This window comes from Anomalospiza imberbis, unplaced genomic scaffold (assembly GCF_031753505.1).
Source record: "Anomalospiza imberbis isolate Cuckoo-Finch-1a 21T00152 unplaced genomic scaffold, ASM3175350v1 scaffold_126, whole genome shotgun sequence".
Classification (NCBI taxonomy): domain Eukaryota; kingdom Metazoa; phylum Chordata; class Aves; order Passeriformes; family Viduidae; genus Anomalospiza; species Anomalospiza imberbis.
The window spans coordinates 91,026-112,008 of record NW_027099658.1 but is presented as its reverse complement, the minus strand read 5'-3'; the positions used below and the strand labels follow the sequence as shown (position 1 = coordinate 112,008).

The 20,983-nt window shown below is 56.5% G+C and overlaps 1 long non-coding RNA gene across 1 annotated transcript; it reads right to left on the bottom strand.

The window, feature by feature from the left end:
- Window positions 1-1,087: 1,087 nt before the first annotated feature.
- On the bottom strand, window positions 1,088-2,044 carry LOC137465994 (uncharacterized). Its single transcript, XR_010994932.1, has 3 exons — window positions 1,927-2,044; window positions 1,669-1,787; window positions 1,088-1,515 (listed from the first exon to the last, which is right to left on the bottom strand). It is a non-coding gene; the product is annotated as an uncharacterized lncRNA (long non-coding RNA).
- Window positions 2,045-20,983: the final 18,939 nt, after the last annotated feature.

Genomic DNA, 20,983 nt, shown 5'->3' with positions numbered 1-20,983 from the left:
GCAAAGGTCCCAAATGGTCATCGGGGGCAGAGTCCTGCGCATCCTCTTTGTCCCAGGATATTTCCACTGTCTTTTCTGGTTTGTTCTTTCAAGGTCCAAGCAAGTCTTTGAAATCAGCAGCAATATAGTGATCGATTTCTTCAGGCGCTTGAGGCAGTGTGTCACTCTCTTCTCTCTTCTTCCTTTTGGCTTTACTGAATGAGATTGCTCAAGGATAGCAAGACAGCACACATCCTTTTCCAAGAGAGCTTCCCTAAGAGCCACCTTGCTCTGAATGTCTCCCTAACCCTATCCAAGCCCATCAAGGAGTGCTTCACTTTCAAGAGAAAGCAGTGCGGAAGCATCTGAGGTTGGAGTCTAAAGGCAGGAACAAGAGTCCTTTTTAATTAGCCACATCATTTAAGTGACTTTTCACTTAATACATGGTGAGACAGAAATCAAGGTATTTAGCATAAGACTACTTTCCTGCCAGTAGAAATGCCAAGAGTGAATTCGGTTTGCTCACAGACCTGCAAATCTCAAGGTCCCTGTACGGACCGTTCTCACCTTCACTTCCGGCAGCGAACAGACGGACCAGAAAGAAAAGACGACACTAGGTGCTGCTGTTGGAGGTCCCAGGTGAGGCCCGACGTCGCTGGCGGGAGCGGTTGCTCCTGCGGGACATCCCTGACGGCGTCCCCCTGCGCCTGGGCCTCTCAGCGCTGGCTGCTGTCCTCCTGCTCCTGCCACGGCGACTCCTGGGGCAGGCAGGTGCACTTAGGGCCCGGCCTTGCTGGCGGGCGCGGCTGCGTCCGGGGCATGCCCGTGGCGATGTTTGCCTTCGCCTGGGCCTCTCAGCGCTTGCTGCTGTCCTGTGGCTCATGTCACGGCGACTCCTGGACTGGACAGGTGGGCTCTGGGCCTGACCTTGCTGGTGGGCGCGGCTGCGTCCGGGGGATGCCCGTGGCGATGTCTGCCTTCGCCCGGGCGTCTCAGTCCTTGGTCTTGTCCTGCTGCTCCTGTCACGGCGACTCCTGGGGCGGACAGGTGCACTTAGGGCCCGACCTTGCTGGCGGGCGCGGCTGCGTCCGGGGGATGCCCGTGAAGGTGTCTCCCTTCGCCTGGGCCTCTCAGCCCTTGTTGTTGTCCTGCTGCTCCTGTCACGGCGACTCCTCAGTCGGACGGGTCCATCTGGGGCCCGACCTGGCTGGCGAGAGCGGGTTCGCCTGCGGCCGGGCCCAGCACGTCTGGAATGGACCCTGTCCCCAGAGTCAGGGGAGTTGTTGTACGTTGACCTTGATGTGCTGGGGCTGCTGGTGGCCAGCGAGGAAGACGGCAGAGACTGCTGCCATGCTGTGTGTTGCTGGCTGCTGCGGCCGCTGGGCTCTGCAGAGGAAGACTGGGGATCCAGCCCCGATGGCACCGGGGTGCGGGAGCTGGGGCTGATGGCCTCAGATTCTGGGGAGCCATGAGCAGGCTCCAGTCCTGACTGTCTGATCCGGCTGGGGCCACTGAGCTCTGACTCATCCCTGGAAGCTGTAAGGCCAAGCAGGAATGTCAAAGACCACCCAGGCCCGAGGCAAGCCAGGCCAGAGCAGAACCCCCAGCCCTTCAGGAGCAGAGGGGCTCTGCCCAGCCCGGCCTGGGCACTGTCCCCAGCCCAGGGGCACCGGCTGCTTTGCCTCATACCCGTTCCGAGACCAGCACAGCTGTCACACTCCCAGCTCTGTATGCGGTTTCTCAGGCCAGAGCAGCGCCTGTGGGTGCCCTCAGCAGCGCAGGAGGAGCACAGGAGCAGTTCCCAGGGCCTGAGGAGGCAAAGGGGCTCATGGACAACGTGTCCACAGCACAGGATTGTCCAGACACGTTCTTCTCTTTCTTTCCCCCTTGAGCCCTTGAAGTGACACACGTACCCTGCAGAGCCTCAGGTGCAGCTCCCCAACTTACCCCTCTTCCTCTGCCTCCTCCCTGCCTCCCGGGTAAAGGCAGTCCCTGGCATTGCACCTGCTGTGCCGCTCTCCTAGATCCGCAAAGGCGTCGTTGTCCTCCCATGTTGGCAGTCTGATGGAGAAAGGGAAAGCTGATGAGTTTCTGATGTCGTGCCCTCATGGAGGTACAGGTTGTCCCTGCTCTTTCTCCAGCGCTTTTCCAAGTCCTGCGTGAAGTTGAAGCCCAGACTCACGGGACAGGGCAGGGCCAGGACTGCTGGGGCAGGGCCTGGCACAGCACAGCACTTGCACCTCCTGTCCTGGGAGCCAGGCAGAAGGACACCAACCTGAAAGGGATTCGGATCCCCACGATGAACATTTGTACAAGAAATTCTCCCGTGTCCCTGCACAGGGGGCAGCGGAGGGAAAAAAGACCAGCGCGCATGGCCTGTCCCTGCAGGGCAAACAGAAGCAGGGTGAGCAAGGCCCTGGTGCCGCTGGGCACCTGCTGTGGCCCGGGGCTGAGGGGATGGCTCCTACCTGGATGCAGTCCCTGTGGAACCAGGCCCTTTTGCACGCTGGGCACACCAGGGTTCGGAAGGTCTTTCTATCCTCCACAGGCTCCATGCAGATGGGGCAGTCGGTGCCCGGCTCTGGAGTCGCCTCCACGTCCTGCTCTGGACGGTGCTCAGGGCAGAAGGAGCTGGAGGAAAATGGATGGGCAAAGTGAGAAATGCAACACCGTTCCACAGGGGTGGCCAGAAGGGGCGAGGAGGTACCTGTATGGGGTAACGTATACATTGACACAGCCGCCCTCCTTGGCACAGGGCAGGTGGAACCATCTGTCACAGTCCTCCTTGCAACACATGATGGTTGCCCCGCTCTGGCCACAGACGCAGCAGCGCTGGAAAGAGCCAAGCAGCGCCATCAGCAGCAGCCTCGGGGCCTCCCCAGGCAGCCCCACGGCTCCGGGCAGGGCGTAGGATGTGGCCACTGCTGGGCCTCAGCCCACAGAGCCGTCTGGTGGAGGAGCCTCCTGTGCCAGAGCCTCGGTACAGCTGCCGGGAGCCAGACTTTGTCCCCCAGCTGGCCGGAAGGGCAGGCCTTTCATTCCAAGTGTCTGGGCTCAGCTCTGGCAAACCTCGCCTGGCACAAATCTCCCTGCTCTTGTCAGGCGCTCACCTTTTGTGCCGCCCGCCAGACTGCAATTTGGATATCTCGAGGAAGAAACCCCATGAGTCCGACACGACGGTTCTCTTGTCGAGAAAGTAGAGTGGCAAAGAACTGCAGCAAAGGGGACGAGCAGATGAGGAGAGAGAGGCAGGAATTGCCCGTTGCAATGGTGGAGGGAGCACCCAGAGCCACTCACCAGGCAGAACGCGTGGGCACAGAGCCCGCACTTCTCCAGTTGGTCGCCGCAGATGTCCGGGTCGGCCTCTGCACGGTGACACAGCACGCAGGCTGCAGGGGACAGAGCCAATGGCGGCGGGCATGAGCACCTCTGCGGGGCTCTTTGGCTGCAGCAGCATCGGCCCCAAGGGCTGCTCCGTCCCTGCCTGCCTGCCTGCCTGCCTGGCTGATGGGCAGGGCCGGAGGCCTTGCAGAGCAGGGGCCATTGCGGGCACGGGTGTCCCAGGAGCTGCCCCCCGGCCCAGCTGGGCCCCACTTGGGGAGGAAGGAGGCTCCCAGCCACGGCATGGCTGAGCAGCTCCCGCCTCGCCCTGCCTCTGCCCTGGGCCCCACATCGCCTGCCACAAGCGTCCCTGGGCCAGGCTGTGGGAGGGCGGCTTTGCCCTCACCTGGCTGCCGGGCACCAGGGCCCTCCTGCTTGCTGTCACGCATGGCAGCTGTCAGCGGGGTGTCCCTGTCCAGAACTGCCACAGTCTCCTCCAGGTGCTGGTCCTCTCTCTCTGTGGGAAAAAGAGGAGTGTGGGGAGTTTGCAGAACAGGCCCAGGGCCACGAGGGCACTGCTCCCTGCTCAGCCCCGCGTGCGCCCTGCTCCTGTCCGCCTTCTCCTGCCGTCGTCGCCTCGAGGACCACCGCAGACGGCTCCGCTTGTTCCTCCGCCGATTCTGGGAATGGAGAGGCAGGTGAGCCTGCAGCACAGGCCCAGAGCCCGAGGTGTGGGGTTCCTCTGGTCGCTGGGCAGCAGCGTTCCTGCCCTGCCTTCTCCTCGCGTTGTCAGGTCGCACTGAGCCACGGCCTGAGCCCAGCGTTGCCTCTTGTGGCCTTGGTCGCACGGGTCACAATGGCCACGCTGACATCAGCATCGTGCAGCCAACATTGGGCAGCCATGGCCTCAGGTGCCTGGCAACCACTTGAGGCGGCCCCCTTGGGAACCCAGGTTCTGGGATGGCTGCGAAGGTTTGGTCAGCAGGGAACCAGGCAGGGACTCCTGCAGCAAGTGCAGGGTCAAATGCCAGGCCCCGAGGCAACCATCGGGCACTGCTCTGCTGCTGCTCCTGGTGCTGCTCCTGCAAGTTTCATACAGACACAGAGCTACCTGCTCTGTCTCAACCCTGTTCAGCACTGGACAGCAGGACACAGTAAAATGTTGTCTTGGGTATATGATCGAATTATTCAAAGTCCTGCAAAGACTCACATTCAAAGCACACACACGAAAAAAAAAAAAAAACCCAAACCCTGCTACAAACATTGAATTGACACAAAAAGCATATTCCTCTTCAGAAACACAGGCTAACACTTGGGGCCAATGCTTTTTCCTATTAGATCTTTGAAAGGATTTCAAAAGTAACATTGGCAACTTCTTCGAGGAACAAACGGGAAATGCTTCTGACCTCTACAAGTAGATTTATTAATTTGCTTTCACTTTCCTTTTGGAATCCTTACGCTTGGCCTGGCATTCCAGAAAATCATGGAAATCCAACATAATATTAGAGGAAGTTTCTGAAGTCAGTGTTTTTCTCAAAGGCTTTCTTTACATACCTACAAGAAACTGCTCCTCTAACATAAAGAGATGCAGTGGTTTCCCTGACTGGACATCACAAGATGACGTTATACACTCCTCTATACTAGAAAACTTCTGCTGCCTGGTAATTACAAAGCTTCAAGCTCTTCTAGAGGCTTTCCCCTGTGCAACTTCACGAGGCCCCTCTCTGCTCAACTCTCAAGCCTGTCCAGGCCGCACTGAAAGGCAGCACAGCCGTGTGGTTCACCAGCCCCTGCTCCCGCTTCTGTCCCATCCGCAAACGTGCTGAGGGAGCGCTCCGTCCCTTCTGCCAGGTCGCTGGGGAATAAGGCAAACAAGAGTGGCCCCAGCACGGCCCCCTGAGCTCGCAGCTGTCTGGGTTTGGAGCTCCACTGCCCACTTCTCCACGCCACTGTCCCTGAGCTGCCCCATGACCGTGATAAGGGAGGCCGGAACAAAGCCTTGCTGGAGTCCCGGCTGACAACAGCCACTGCTCTCCCCTCACAAACCCAGCCAGTCAGTGCAGCAGAGGTGGCTATGAGATTGGCCAAGCATGGTTTTCTGTCGCAGTAGAGATGGACACGAGACATACACATACACCTGTGCAGTGACAACAACGGCTTCTTCTTTATTACAAGTTGTTCTCAAGTTTTATACCCCTAAAAAAGTGTGATCCTAAGCCACTAGTTACATCAAAACAGCTCATCCTATTCAATGGGCAAAGCAATAGCTTATTGTATTCTATTGGTGCAAAGCATTTAGCGTCAATAATTCATTGGCAAGAGCTTACCACAAATTATTAAGGCACGTACGCTGCCGACTAAGGCACGTGTCCTCTAACTACAAGTAACCCTGACGTGTTTTCCAGTTTCCATGCGGACGGCCTTGTTTGCGTCCTTGCCATGGATAAACCCGTATTTTATGAATTTCTTCTTCTGCGAACTCAGTTGTTTGCCCTGCAGAACAGCTGCTAAGCCCATCCAGTTTTCTCTTCCTGCTATTCCACACGCTTAGAGATGACATCCAAGAGGAGATATTCTGTCACCTTTCTGGGGATGGAGCTGAGGCTGATGGGCCTGCAGTTTCCTGGCTCCTTCTTAGTGCCCTTTTGGAAGACTGGAGAGATGCTGGCTTTCCTCCACTGCTCACGCCTCTCTCGGGGGCTACAGCCTTCCCTGACCTGCTGGCAGAATGCCCTGTGCCAGAGGCAGGAGCAGAGATTTCCTTTGGCCCCAAAAGGCAACGCTGGGCTCAGGCCGTGGCTCAGTGCGACCTGACAACGGGAGGAGAAGGCAGGGCAGGGACGCTGCTGCCCAGCGACCAGAGGAACCCCACACCTCGGGGCTCTGGGCCTGTGCTGCAGGCTCACCTGCCTCTCCCTTCCCAGAATCGGCGGAGGAACAAGCGGAGCCGTCTGCGGTGTTCCTCGAGGCGACGACGGCAGGAGAAGGCGGACGGGAGCAGGGCTCACGCGGGGCTGAGCAGGGAGCAGTGCCCTCGTGGCCCTGGGCCTGTTCTGCAAACTCCCCACACTCCTCTTTTTCCCACAGAGAGAGAGGACCAGCACCTGGAGGAGACTGTGGCAGTTCTGGACAGGGACTCCCCGCCGACAGCTGCCATGCGCGACAGCAAGCAGGAGGGCCCTGGTGCCCGGCAGCCAGGTGAGGGCAAAGCCGCCCTCCCACAGCCTGGCCCAGGGACGCTTGTGGCAGGCGATGTGGGGCCCAGGGCAGAGGCAGGGGGAGGCAGGAGCTGCTCAGCCATGCCGTGGCTGGGAGCCTCCTTCCTCCCCAAGTGGGGCCCAGCTGGGCCGGGGGGCAGCTCCTGGGACACCCGTGCCCGCAATGGCCCCTGCTCTGCAAGGCCTCCGGCCCTGCCCATCAGCCAGGCAGGCAGGCAGGCAGGCAGGGACGGAGCAGCCCTTGGGGCCGATGCTGCTGCAGCCAAAGAGCCCCGCAGAGGTGCTCATGCCCGCCGCCATTGGCTCTGTCCCCTGCAGCCTGCGTGCTGTGTCGCCGTGCAGAGGCCGACCCGGACATCTGCGGCGACCAACTGGAGAAGTGCGGGCTCTGTGCCCACGCGTTCTGCCTGGTGAGTGGCTCTGGGTGCTCCCTCCACCATTGCAACAGGCAATTCCTGCCTCTCTCTCCTCATCTGCTCGTCCCCTTTGCTGCAGTTCTTTGCCACTCTACTTTCTCGTCAAGAGAACCGTCGTGTCGGACTCGTGGGGTTTCTTCCTCGAGATATCCAAATTGCAGTCTGGCGGGCGGCACAAAAGGTGAGCGCCTGACAAGAGCAGGGAGATTTGTGCCAGGCGAGGTTTGCCAGAGCTGAGCCCAGACACTTGGAATGAAAGGCCTGCCCTTCTGGCCGGCTGGGGGACAAAGTCTGGCTCCCGGCAGCTGCACCGAGGCTCTGGCACAGGAGGCTCCTCCACCAGACGGCTCTGTGGGCTGAGACCCAGCAGTGGCCACATCCTACGCCCTGCCCGGAGCCGTGGGGCTGCCTGGGGAGGCCCCGAGGCTGCTGCTGATGGCGCTGCTTGGCTCTTTCCAGCGCTGCTGCGTCTGTGGCCAGAGCGGGGCAACCATCATGTGTTGCAAGGAGGACTGTGACAGATGGTTCCACCTGCCCTGTGCCAAGGAGGGCGGCTGTGTCACACACTACATTCCAGATTACAGGTACCTCCTCCCCACTCCTGGTCACCCCTGCGAGAAGATCCAACATTTCTCACTTTGCCCATCCATTTTCCTCCAGCTCCTTCTGCCCTGAGCACCGTCCAGAGCAGGACGTGGAGGCGACTCCAGAGCCGGGCACCGACTGCCCCATCTGCATGGAGCCTGTGGAGGATAGAAAGACCTTCCGAACCCTGGTGTGCCCAGCGTGCAAAAGGGCCTGGTTCCACAGGGACTGCATCCAGGTAGGAGCCATCCCCTCAGCCCCGGGCCACAGCAGGTGCCCAGCGGCACCAGGGCCTTGCTCACCCTGCTTCTGTTTGCCCTGCAGGGACAGGCCATGCGCGCTGGTCTTTTTTTCCTCCGCTGCCCCCTGTGCAGGGACACGGGAGAATTTCTTGTACAAATGTTCATCGTGGGGATCCGAATCCCTTTCAGGTTGGTGTCCTTCTGCCTGGCTCCCAGGACAGGAGGTGCAAGTGCTGTGCTGTGCCAGGCCCTGCCCCAGCAGTCCTGGCCCTGCCCTGTCCTGTGAGTCTGGGGAGCTGCACCTGAGGCTCTGCAGGGTACGTGTGTCACTTCAAGGGCTCAAAGGGGAAAGAAAGAGAAGAACGTGTCTGGACAATCCTGTGCTGTGGACACGTTGTCCATGAGCCCCTTTGCCTCCTCAGGCCCTGGGAACTGCTCCTGTGCTCCTCCTGCGCTGCTGAGGGCACCCACAGGCGCTGCTCTGGCCTGAGAAACCGCATACAGAGCTGGGAGTGTGACAGCTGTGCTGGTCTCGGAACGGGTATGAGGCAAAGCAGCCGGTGCCCCTGGGCTGGGGACAGTGCCCAGGCCGGGCTGGGCAGAGCCCCTCTGCTCCTGAAGGGCTGGGGGTTCTGCTCTGGCCTGGCTTGCCTCAGGCCTGGGTGGTCTTTGACATTCCTGCTTGGCCTTACAGCTTCCAGGGATGAGTCAGAGCTCAGTGGCCCCAGCTGGATCAGACAGTCAGGACTGGAGCCTGCTCATGGCTCCCCAGAATCTGAGGCCATCAGCCCCAGCTCCTGCACCCCGGTGCCATCGGGGCTGGATCCCCAGTCTTCCTCTGCAGAGCCCAGTGGCCGCAACAGCCAGCAACACACAGCATGGCAGCAGTCTCTGCCGTCTTCCTCGCTGGCCACCAGCAGCCCCAGCACATCAAGGTCAACGTACAACAACTCCCCTGACTCTGGGGACAGGGTCCATTCCAGACGTGCTGGGCCCGGCCGCAGGCGAACCCGCTCTCGCCAGCCAGGTCGGGCCCCAGATGGACCCGTCCGATTGAGGAGTCGCCGTGACAGGAGCAGCAGGACAACAACAAGGGCTGAGAGGCCCAGGCGAAGGGAGACACCTTCACGGGCATCCCCCGGACGCAGCCGCGCCCGCCAGCAAGGTCGGGCCCTAAGTGCACCTGTCCGCCCCAGGAGTCGCCGTGACAGGAGCAGCAGGACAAGACCAAGGACTGAGACGCCCGGGCGAAGGCAGACATCGCCACGGGCATCCCCCGGACGCAGCCGCGCCCACCAGCAAGGTCAGGCCCAGAGTCCACCTGTCCGGTCCAGGAGTCGCCGTGACATGAGCCACAGGACAGCAGCAAGCGCTGAGAGGCCCAGGCGCAGGGGGACGCCGTCAGGGATGTCCCGCAGGAGCAACCGCTCCCGCCAGCCACGTCGGGCCTCAACTGGGACCTCCAACAGCAGCACCTAGTGGAGGGGATAATCTGGTTTTGGCTTTGTTTCTTTTTTGGTGCTCTTATTGCAGAGCCGTGCGTCCTTGGAACAATAAAGCCGGTAAAGTCACATAGCAAGAGGATCCACGTTTCCAAGACAGCAGTTCTGAGGGTGATGATGAGCCTGAGATATGAGAAATTGAGAAGGACCAAGAAATGCAAGTTCTGTTTCTACTTGTTGTCTACTTGGCTGTAGTAGTTGGATGCTGTGGGAATATTAATAGCAGCACTCAGGAAATGGGAAACTGGCACTGCACACCCCTGAGCAATGAAAGTCATCTTGGAAAACCATTTGTGCTGCCCAGAGTCAAAATTCCCAGCAGCCCACTTGATGTGAAGTTGAATATGAAAAGAGAGACGTTGAGCACAAGCAATTAACTGGGTCGTTTTGGTTTGACCAACTCCAAACTGAGTTTGGCCAAAAGCCAAAGACACAGTCAATTTTCCTTTAAGAAGCGTTTTGGTTTTTTTTAATAGAAGGCTTTCCTTGATTACTAGGGAATAAAGCTTTTCAATGTATACCATTTCTCTGAAGCGGTACAGTTTTAAGTTGTGTTCATGGAATTTGATAGGCCAATTTAGGGTGCTAAAATCCCTTTGTACTTGTCTAGGTTTCTTTCTTTACCACGCACAGAAAGTGCTAGAGTTTTCTTCTTCTCCAAAGATGATGAACGCTTAAGAGGTACGACAGAATGTCTTCAGCGCCTTTTGTATTTTTTTTTAACTGTTCCTGGAATTCCGTGAGGAGGAAAAATGCTGCCTGCTTATGAATGTTTTCTAGTCAAAATTTGGCATCCTTACTTGCGGTCAAAGTTGTGGTAGAATCCCGTGAGAAAGTCCTGGTAAAATAAAGGCCAAGCAGATTTCTGGCTTTCTTTTCTTTCAGATAATTGCCTAATAGGAATCTGGACTTTTAGAGCTTACCAAAACATTAGGCACTTGACAGTTTACCTAGATATTTTGGATCCTTTCAGGTATTTGTATCATCTTTAACTTTTCCCTGTCTTTCTGGTGTTACCATTAGGAATGTTGAGTGTTCCTGTCAGCCACATATGTCCCTGGGGTTCTTGGTCCTAATGAACCTGGGGTTTTCTCTTCCGAATCCAGTGAATTTTGTATTTAGAAACTAAGAAAGCAACAACCAAAGGAAACATACAGAGTCCCCCAAAATTGCAAAGGCCAGCAAAACAATTGCTTGTTACATGTTTTGTAGAATAGAGTCTTAAGACAGGCTTAAATGATGCGCGTTTCTCGAGACTGATTCGGTAACGCTGCTGAAATGTATTGCTGTGTTCATGCAGTTAGTGCCCAGCAATCTTCCAGCCCGTCTGATTGACAGGGTGTGTTACAATGGAGAGCTCGGTCCTCAGCAGGCCTCAATTCTGGGAGAAGATGGGCGATCCTGGTGCTGAGCTTCTAACGAAACAGCTGCTATTTCACTGCAATTTAGATTGCAGCACGCTGAGGAAAACTGCTGCTGCCTTTCCTGGTCCTTCGTACACCAGGCTGCGGTAGGGAACATTTCTGTTGGAGCCAACGTCTGGTGGGGGGCAAGAGAACAGGAAGGATGTGAAGAATTGATTTCTGAAGAACATTATTGCTGTGTTGTCCATGACTGTTAGAAGCAGCAGCACTATCAGAAGTGGTTAAGCCTGTTAATTGGTTCTTTGTTTTGTGCAGAGGGCCCAACGTTATTTTGCAGATCAGCAGAGCTCAGTGAAGAAAAAGAGGACTGGGAAGACAGATGGAGATTATTGCTTGAGGTGAGTATCTAAGATCTGTTCCATGGGAATGCCAGGTGAAAGCTGAGCAGGGGGAGGGAATGCTGGCATGAACGGGCATGCAGAATTAATTCAGGCCCTCGAGAAGAGCCTGCAACTTTGTAAGTCCCCAGGAACAAAAGCGTTTTAGTGTGCCGGTGTGGATAACACCAAGTGGTGTTCTCCGGTCAGGTAAACCACGACATCTTTGTCTGTTACAGGAGCAGCTACTTAACTCTATGTAAAGAATGTATTTAAGAGAAAGAGTGAATTTAGAGACCTCTCCTCATAGCGGATCCAGAACCTTCTCCGAAGAACTTGTTAGATTTTCATTATTTTCCGGAACACCGAAGGAAGCAGACGGGTACCAGATAGAAAATACGAGGAAACCAATAAACCTTTTACTGCTTAGAAGCGTGTCACTTTTGTTCCTCGAAGAAGTTGCCAAAGAATGTTACTTTCAAAATCCCTTCAACGATCTAACAGGAAAAAATATTGGCAAACCCTGTTAGGCAGTGTTTCCGAGCTGGGGCTGATGGTCTTGGGTGCTGGGGAGCCACGGGAAGGCTCCAGTCCTGACTGTCCGGCCAGGCTGAGGCCATTGAGCTCCGGCTCATGCCTGGCGGCTGTAAGGGCAAGCGGGAATGCCAAAGGCCCTCTGGACCGGGGCCAGGTGGGACCAGAGCAGAGACCCCAGCCCTCCAGGAGCGGACGGGCTCTGCCAAGCCCGGCCTGGGCACTGCCCCCAGCCCAGGGACACGCGGGTGCTCTGCCCGAGAGCCGTGCCCAGAGCAGCAGAGCTGTCACGCCCCAGCTGGTTCTGGTCAGAGTGAGAAGCCAGCAGCGGCCGTGGGTGCCCTGGGCAGCACAGGAGCTGTTGACAGGGCCTGGGGAAGCACAGGAGTCAGCCTCTGCACGGCAACACAGCACGCAGGCTCCAGGGGACAGAGCCAATGGCAGCGGGCATGAGCACCTCTGCGGGGCTCTTTGGCTGCAGCAGCATCGGCCCCAAGGGCTGCTCCGTCCCTGCCTGCCTGCCTGCCTGCCTGGCTGATGGGCAGGGCCGGAGGCCTTGCAGAGCAGGGGCCATTGCGGGCACGGGTGTCCCAGGAGCTGCCCCCCGGCCCAGCTGGGCCCCACTTGGGAAGGAAGGAGGCTCCCAGCCACGGCATGGCTGAGCAGCTCCTGCCTCCCCCTGCCTCTGCCCTGGGCCCCACATCGCCTGCCACAAGCGTCCCTGGGCCAGGCTGTGGGAGGGCGGCTTTGCCCTCACCTGGCTGCCGGGCACCAGGGCCCTCCTGCTTGCTGTCGCGCATGGCAGCTGTCGGCGGGGAGTCCCTGTCCAGAACTGCCACAGTCTCCTCCAGGTGCTGGTCCTCTCTCTCTGTGGGAGAAAGAGGAGTGTGGGGAGTTTGCAGAACAGGCCCAGGGCCACGAGGGCACTGCTCCCTGCTCAGCCCCGCGTGAGCCCTGCTCCTGTCCGCCTTCTCCTCCCGTCGTCACCTCGAGGAACACCGCTGTCTGCTCTGGCTGTTCCTCCGCTGATTCTGGGAAGGGAGAGGCAGGTGAGCCTGCAGCACAGGCCCAGAGCCCCGAGGTGAAGGTCAGATTGAAATCTGCATGGATTTCCTAGTAGGATAAGTGGAGAAGATGGTGCAGTCTGCTGTGGTTGCTTTGGTTTTTACCCTAGAACAGAACGTGTTGGTACGAATTTGCCGGCTTGTTGTATTTTGCAACAGCCTGCTACTAAAAAATCCTCTTCCTTTGAGACGCTTTCGGGAAGGCCTGCCAGGACCCTGCCTTCCTTTGGAACAGAGGAGGCCACGTCCCATGGTGTTGCCTGTCCTACCGGTACTCTGTGCCCCCTCTCTTCCAGAAGGACTTTTGCCCACTTCATCACTTGTCTGTCCCTCCAGCTCCAGGGCCTCACATCCGCTCTGTAAGGTACCAAACCTCTAAGTCTGCTGCAAGTTTTGAGAGAGAATAAGGCAGTGAGCGTGGCTCTAACTAGGGTTTTTTAGTCAGGCTTACAATAGATTTTGAGAAGAAGGAGAGAGAAGGGGTCGATACCACACAAGAATGCAGCACAGTCTCACCAGCTTTTTCAGCCTGGTTCTTGAAGCACAATGCCCAGAGCTTGCACTGCGCCGACTTTTTGTGTGTTCTGGTGACCAGAACCATCCCATGGTCAGGCCCAGGATCATTTGGGTGCCAAAGTCCCGTTGCCTGCAACCATCACACTTTTTTACCCAGCTGGAGCTGATTTCAGCATATTTGCCGAGTTGACTTTAGGAGTGTTTTCCTTATCTCGGCAGTTCTAGCAGGTGGCCTTATGGCCCCTAAATTCTGGATCCCTTGTGTCCACTACCAGCAGGCATCCTTCTTCCCAAGCTTTGTCAACTTCCCTCGGGGTCTGAGATCAATGAAACGTGCCCAGCCCTGAGTCTTAAAAGACAATTCTAGCAACAAGTACTTTGCTTTTTCTAACACCTGGCCTTCGAGCTTGCAGGCTGCTATGTGTGTCACAGGTTAAATGTCTCTTCTTGTTGATCAGGCTTGGACGTGTGCAAAGCTGAAGCATTACAGGACATGCTTTTTTCAGGAAATGGGACCTCTCGCACAGTTTGCAACGGGTCCCCGCCCGCGCCTTCCAGACTTCCAGAACGTTCCCGGCACCATTGCCGGGCTCAGGGCGCGGCCTTGTGGGCGAGAGCCGCCATGACAGCGCTGGCGCCGCGCGGCGGGGCCGGAGGGCGGGAAGGGGGGGCGGGGGTGAGGGGCGGGGCGGCTGCCGCCCGGAGCCGAGCGCGCGCGGCTCCCTCAGCGCATTCCCGCCGCGCTGTTGGGAGCGTGCGGACGTTCCTCGGGCTCTGGGAGAAGCGGGTGGCCGCTGCGGGGTCCCAGCGCGCAGATCTTGCTGCTGGCCGAGGCTGCAGGGCCAGAGCTGCCGTGCGCCGTGGCACTGCCCCAGCCCCCCGGCAGAGCCGGGCCGGCAGTGCCGAGACCCGAGGGAAGCGCTGCCGTGGCACGGCCGGGGCCGCTCGGCAGAGCCGGGCCGGCAGTGCCGACACCCGAGGGAAGCGCTGCCATGGCACGGCCGGGGCCGCTCGGCAGAGCCGGGCCGGCAGTGCCGACACCCGAGGGAAGCGCTGCCATGGCACGGCCGGGGCCGCTCCTGCCCCGGGGCGGCCAGCAGGAGCGACGGATGGGGCCTGCTGACAGCCCGGCATTGCTTGGCCCTCTTCAGTAGATCGAGAGAGTGGCACCACGAAGCAGCAAAATATTGCGCCTGATTTAAAACACCAGAGGGAAGCTGTAGAATTGAAAGCAAAATGAAGGTGTGTCAAAAGATAATAGGCATGAAAGGGATGGCTGAAAACATATTGAATCCTAATCTTCACATTATTCTCATAAGTGTATCAGGAGAAACATGATGCTGAAAAAACCTACTAAAGGTTTTGCCATTGAAAAGGGTCACCTTCATCGTTCTGCAAGTATGTTAAACTCTTAAAAAGCAGTCGGGCATTCCTTTGTCCGGTGCTACCAATTTAATGATGAGATTTGGTACAGTGTTCCCTCCAGTACTCCACATCAAGGGAGCTGAGGGCTTAGATTCCAGGGAAGCCATGAGTTGGTAAAAGAAGTCCTCCCTTCTGTCCTAGTTCTGTAGTAAGTACTTGTCGCTGTTGAGGCAGGGACGGCAATGAAAATGACTCCTAGTTCAGAAGGCAAAGAATGATCCGAACTTCATTAACAGCTAGCGTTCCTCTTTTATAACCAGGATCCGCTAAGGTGAGGTATGACTGGTCTCAGAGTGAAAACCTTCCACACCACTGGTGCACTATGAGTAGCACACCGTGGTAGAAGATGCCTATAAACAAGATGAACAGAAGAGAGACAGTGGCTAGTTTACATGCCTCTTGGACTTTTCCCCAGGCTTAGCCTGGTAGAAATCTCTCTCCTTTTCTCTCTGACTGTTCTGAGAATATCTGTAAGTACTTAGTAAAAGAAGTCATCATTTTGCCAACAGGTGCTGATCCCTAATCCATCTGTTACACGTACATATTAAAGTACTGGCTTTTCACCAATATGAAAGTGGATGCTATATGTATAATGTTAAAGCAACGTTGCTATAAAGATATATATTTTATTTCTGCTATAAAATTAGCTTAGAGTAGTGAAATAGCGGATATAGTTACGCCTGTGGTAACTGAACTGCCTGCTTGCTTGGGATAACATCCAGTGAACGTATGATGAAGACCCCTGCTACTGACATGCCAACTGTCAGCACCTACCGTCTGTAGAAAGCATGGACCAAAGCCCAGGCGGAAGACGGTAATAAGAGCAGACTAGAACCACAGCCAAACCATGTGCATGCTCTAAAAGGGTGGACCCGAGGAGGAGCCAGGCTAAACACTCCTTGGAACATCTAAACTAGTTTGGGGGAAGGTTTAAATACGCAGAATTGCTTATACGATAGGCTGATGCAAAGAAAAGCTATGTAGAGGGGGTCTCCGAAAGAGCCGGGTGCGCTCTTGGCTGAATGCCAAGCAACCGGCCGTTAAATTTTGCTTAATTTTATATCCTATTGTCCTTTATTAAACTGCTACGTTTACCAGGAAAGTGAACCGCGTTTTTCACACATCTGTGCAGGTTTCCTGGACAGGCAATTTTTTAGTAGCAGGCTGTTGCAAAATACAACAAGCCGGCAAATTCGTACCAACACGTTCTGTTCTAGGGTAAAAACCAAAGCAACCACAGCAGACTGCACCATCTTCTCCACTTACCGTACGTGGAAATCCATGCAGATTTCAATCTGACCTTCACCTCGGGGCCCTGGGCCTGTGCTGCAGGCTCACCTGCCTCTCCCTTCCCAGAATCAGCGGAGGAACAGCCAGAGCAGACAGCGGTGTTCCTCGAGGCGACGACGGGAGGAGAAGGCGGACGGGAGCAGGGCTCACGCGGGGCTGAGCAGGGAGCAGTGCCCTCGTGGCCCTGGGCCTGTTCTGCAAACTCCCCACACTCCTCTTTCTCCCACAGAGAGAGAGGACCAGCACCTGGAGGAGACTGTGGCAGTTCTGGACAGGGACTCCCCGCCGACAGCTGCCATGCGCGACAGCAAGCAGGAGGGCCCTGGTGCCCGGCAGCCAGGTGAGGGCAAAGCCGCCCTCCCACAGCCTGGCCCAGGGACGCTTGTGGCAGGCGATGTGGGGCCCAGGGCAGAGGCAGGGGGAGGCAGGAGCTGCTCAGCCATGCCGTGGCTGGGAGCCTCCTTCCTCCCCAAGTGGGGCCCAGCTGGGCCGGGGGGCAGCTCCTGGGACACCCGTGTCCGCAATGGCCCCTGCTCTGCAAGGCCTCCGGCCCTGCCCATCAGCCAGGCAGGCAGGCAGGCAGGCAGGGACGGAGCAGCCCTTGGGGCCGATGCTGCTGCAGCCAAAGAGCCCCGCAGAGGTGCTCATGCCCGCCGCCATTGGCTCTGTCCCCTGCAGCCTGCGTGCTGTGTCGCCGTGCAGAGGCCGACCCGGACATCTGCGGCGACCAACTGGAGAAGTGCGGGCTCTGTGCCCACGCGTTCTGCCTGGTGAGTGGCTCTGGGTGCTCCCTCCACCATTGCAACAGGCAATTCCTGCCTCTCTCTCCTCATCTGATCATCCCCTTTGCTGCAGTTCTTTGCCACTCTACGTTTTTGTCGAGAGAACTGTCGTGTCGGACTCATGGGGTTTCTTCCTCGAGATATCCAAATTGCAGTCTGGCGGGCGGCACAAAAGGTGAGCGCCTGACAAGAGCAGGGAGATTTGTGCCAGGCGAGGTTTGCCAGAGCTGAGCCCAGACACTTGGAATGAAAGGCCTGCCCTTCCGGCCGGCTGGGGGACAAAGTCTGGCTCCCGGCAGCTGCACCGAGGCTCTGGCACAGGAGGCTCCTCCACCAGACGGCTCTGTGGGCTGAGACCCAGCAGTGGCCACATCCTACGCCCTGCCCGGAGCCGTGGGGCTGCCTGGGGAGGCCCCGAGGCTGCTGCTGATGGCGCTGCTTGGCTCTTTCCAGCGCTGCTGCGTCTGTGGCCAGAGCGGGGCAACCATCATGTGTTGCAAGGAGGACTGTGGCAGATGGTTCCACCTGCCCTGTGCCAAGGAGGGCGGCTGTGTCACACACTACATTCCAGATTACCGGTACCTCCTCCCCACTCCTGGTCACCCCTGCGAGAAGATCCAACATTTCTCACTTTGCCCATCCATTTTCTTCCAGCTCCTTCTGCCCTGAGCACCGTCCAGAGCAGGACGTGGAGGCGACTCCAGAGCCGGGCACCGACTGCCCCATCTGCATGGAGCCTGTGGAGGATAGAAAGACCTTCTGAACCCTGGTGTGCCCAGCGTGCAAAAGGGCCTGGTTCCACAGGGACTGCATCCAGGTAGGAGCCATCCCCTCAGCCCCGGGCCACAGCAGGTGCCCAGCGGCACCAGGGCCTTGCTCACCCTGCTTCTGTTTGCCCTGCAGGGACAGGCCATGCGCGCTGGTCTTTTTTCCCTCCGCTGCCCCCTGTGCAGGGACACGGAAGAATTTCTTGTACAAATGTTCATCGTGGGGATCCGAATCCCTTTCAGGTTGGTGTCCTTCTGCCTGGCTCCCAGGACAGGAGGTGCAAGTGCTGTGCTGTGCCAGGCCCTGCCCCAGCAGTCCTGGCCCTGCCCTGTCCCGTGAATCTGGGGAGCTGCACCTGAGGCTCTGCAGGGTACGTGTGTCACTTCAAGGGCTCAAAGGGGAAAGAAAGAGAAGAACGTGTCTGGACAATCCTGTGCTGTGGACACGTTGTCCATGAGCCCCTTTGCCTCCTCAGGCCCTGGGAACTGCTCCTGTGCTCCTCCTGCGCTGCTGAGGGCACCCACAGGCGCTGCTCTGGCCTGAGAAACCGCATACAGAGCTGGGAGTGTGACAGCTGTGCTGGTCTCGGAACGGGTATGAGGCAAAGCAGCCGGTGCCCCTGGGCTGGGGACAGTGCCCAGGCCGGGCTGGGCAGAGCCCCTCTACTCCTGAAGGGCTGGGGGTTCTGCTCTGGCCTGGCTTGCCTCGGGCCTGGGTGGTCTTTGACATTCCTGCTTGGCCTTACAGCTTCCAGGGATGAGTCAGAGCTCAGTGGCCCCAGCTGGATCAGACAGTCAGGACTGGAGCCTGCTCATGGCTCCCCAGAATCTGAGGCCATCAGCCCCAGCTCCTGCACCCCGGTGCCATCGGGGCTGGATCCCCAGTCTTCCTCTGCAGAGCCCAGTGGCCGCAGCAGCCAGCAACACACAGCATGGCAGCAGTCTCTGCCGTCTTCCTCGCTGGCCACCAGCAGCCCCAGCACATCAAGGTCAACGTACAACAACTCCCCTGACTCTGGGGACAGGGTCCATTCCAGACGTGCTGGGCCCGGCCGCAGGCGAACCTGCTCTCGCCAGCCAGGTCGGGCCCCAGATGGACCCGTCCGATTGAGGAGTCGCCGTGACAGGAGCAGCAGGACAACGACAAGGGCTGAGAGGCCCAGGCGAAGGGAGACACCTTCACGGGCATCCCCCGGACGCAGCCGCGCCCGCCAGCAAGGTCGGGCCCTAAGTGCACCTGTCCGCCCCAGGAGTCGCCGTGACAGGAGCAGCAGGACAAGACCAAGGACTGAGACGCCCGGGCGAAGGCAGACATCGCCACGGGCATCCCCCGGACGCAGCCGCGCCCACCAGCAAGGTCAGGCCCAGAGCCCACCTGTCCGGTCCAGGAGTCGCCGTGACATGAGCCACAGGACAGCAGCAAGCGCTGAGAGGCCCAGGCGCAGGGGGACGCCGTCAGGGATGTCCCGCAGGAGCAACCGCTCCCGCCAGCCACGTCGGGCCTCAACTGGGGCCTCCAACAGCAGCACCTAGTGGAGGGGATAATCTGGTTTTGGCTTTGTTTCTTTTTTGGTGCTCTTATTGCAGAGCCGTACGTCCTTGGAACAATAAAGCCGGTAAAGTCACATAGCAAGAGGATCCACGTTTCCAAGACAGCAGTTCTGAGGGTGATGATGAGCCTAAGATGTGAGAAATTGAGAAGGACCAAGAAATGCAAGTTCTGTTTCTACTTGTTGTCTACTTGGCTGTAGTAGTTGGATGCTGTGGGAATATTAATAGCAGCACTCAGGAAATGGGAAACTGGCACTGCACACCCCTGAGCAATGAAAGTCATCTTGGAAAACCATTTGTGCTGCCCAGAGTCAAAATTCCCAGCAGCCCACTTGATGTGAAGTTGAATATGAAAAGAGAGACGTTGAGCACAAGCAATTAACTGGGTCGTTTTGGTTTGACCAACTCCAAACTGAGTTTGGCCAAAAGCCAAAGACACAGTCAATTTTCCTTTAAGAAGCGTTTTGGTTTTTTTTAATAGAAGGCTTTCCTTGATTACTAGGGAATAAAGCTTTTCAATGTATACCATTTCTCTGAAGCGGTACAGTTTTAAGTTGTGTTCATGGAATTTGATAGGCCAATTTAGGGTGCTAAAATCCCTTTGTACTTGTCTAGGTTTCTTTCTTTACCACGCACAGAAAGTGCTAGAGTTTTCTTCTTCTCCAAAGATGATGAACGCTTAAGAGGTACGACAGAATGTCTTCAGCGCCTTTTGTATTTTTTTTTAACTGTTCCTGGAATTCCGTGAGGAGGAAAAATGCTGCCTGCTTATGAATGTTTTCTAGTCAAAATTTGGCATCCTTACTTGCGGTCAAAGTTGTGGTAGAATCCCGTGAGAAAGTCCTGGTAAAATAAAGGCCAAGCAGATTTCTGGCTTTCTTTTCTTTCAGATAATTGCCTAATAGGAATCTGGACTTTTAGAGCTTACCAAAACATTAGGCACTTGACAGTTTACCTAGATATTTTGGATCCTTTCAGGTATTTGTATCATCTTTAACTTTTCCCTGTCTTTCTGGTGTTACCATTAGGAATGTTGAGTGTTCCTGTCAGCCACATATGTCCCTGGGGTTCTTGGTCCTAATGAACCTGGGGTTTTCTCTTCCGAATCCAGTGAATTTTGTATTTAGAAACTAAGAAAGCAACAACCAAAGGAAACATACAGAGTCCCCCAAAATTGCAAAGGCCAGCAAAACAATTGCTTGTTACATGTTTTGTAGAATAGAGTCTTAAGACAGGCTTAAATGATGCGCGTTTCTCGAGACTGATTCGGTAACGCTGCTGAAATGTATTGCTGTGTTCATGCAGTTAGTGCCCAGCAATCTTCCAGCCCGTCTGATTGACAGGGTGTGTTACAATGGAGAGCTCGGTCCTCAGCAGGCCTCAATTCTGGGAGAAGATGGGCGATCCTGGTGCTGAGCTTCTAACGAAACAGCTGCTATTTCACTGCAATTTAGATTGCAGCACGCTGAGGAAAACTGCTGCTGCCTTTCCTGGTCCTTCGTACACCAGGCTGCGGTAGGGAACATTTCTGTTGGAGCCAACGTCTGGTGGGGGGCAAGAGAACAGGAAGGATGTGAAGAATTGATTTCTGAAGAACATTATTGCTGTGTTGTCCATGACTGTTAGAAGCAGCAGCACTATCAGAAGTGGTTAAGCCTGTTAATTGGTTCTTTGTTTTGTGCAGAGGGCCCAACGTTATTTTGCAGATCAGCAGAGCTCAGTGAAGAAAAAGAGGACTGGGAAGACAGATGGAGATTATTGCTTGAGGTGAGTATCTAAGATCTGTTCCATGGGAATGCCAGGTGAAAGCTGAGCAGGGGAAAGGAATGCTGGCATGAACGGGCATGCAGAATTAATTCAGGCCCTCGAGAAGAGCCTGCAACTTTGTAAGTCCCCAGGAACAAAAGCGTTTTAGTGTGCCGGTGTGGATAACACCAAGTGGTGTTCTCCGGTCAGGTAAACCACGACATCTTTGTCTGTTACAGGAGCAGCTACTTAACTCTATGTAAAGAATGTATTTAAGAGAAAGAGTGAATTTAGAGACCTCTCC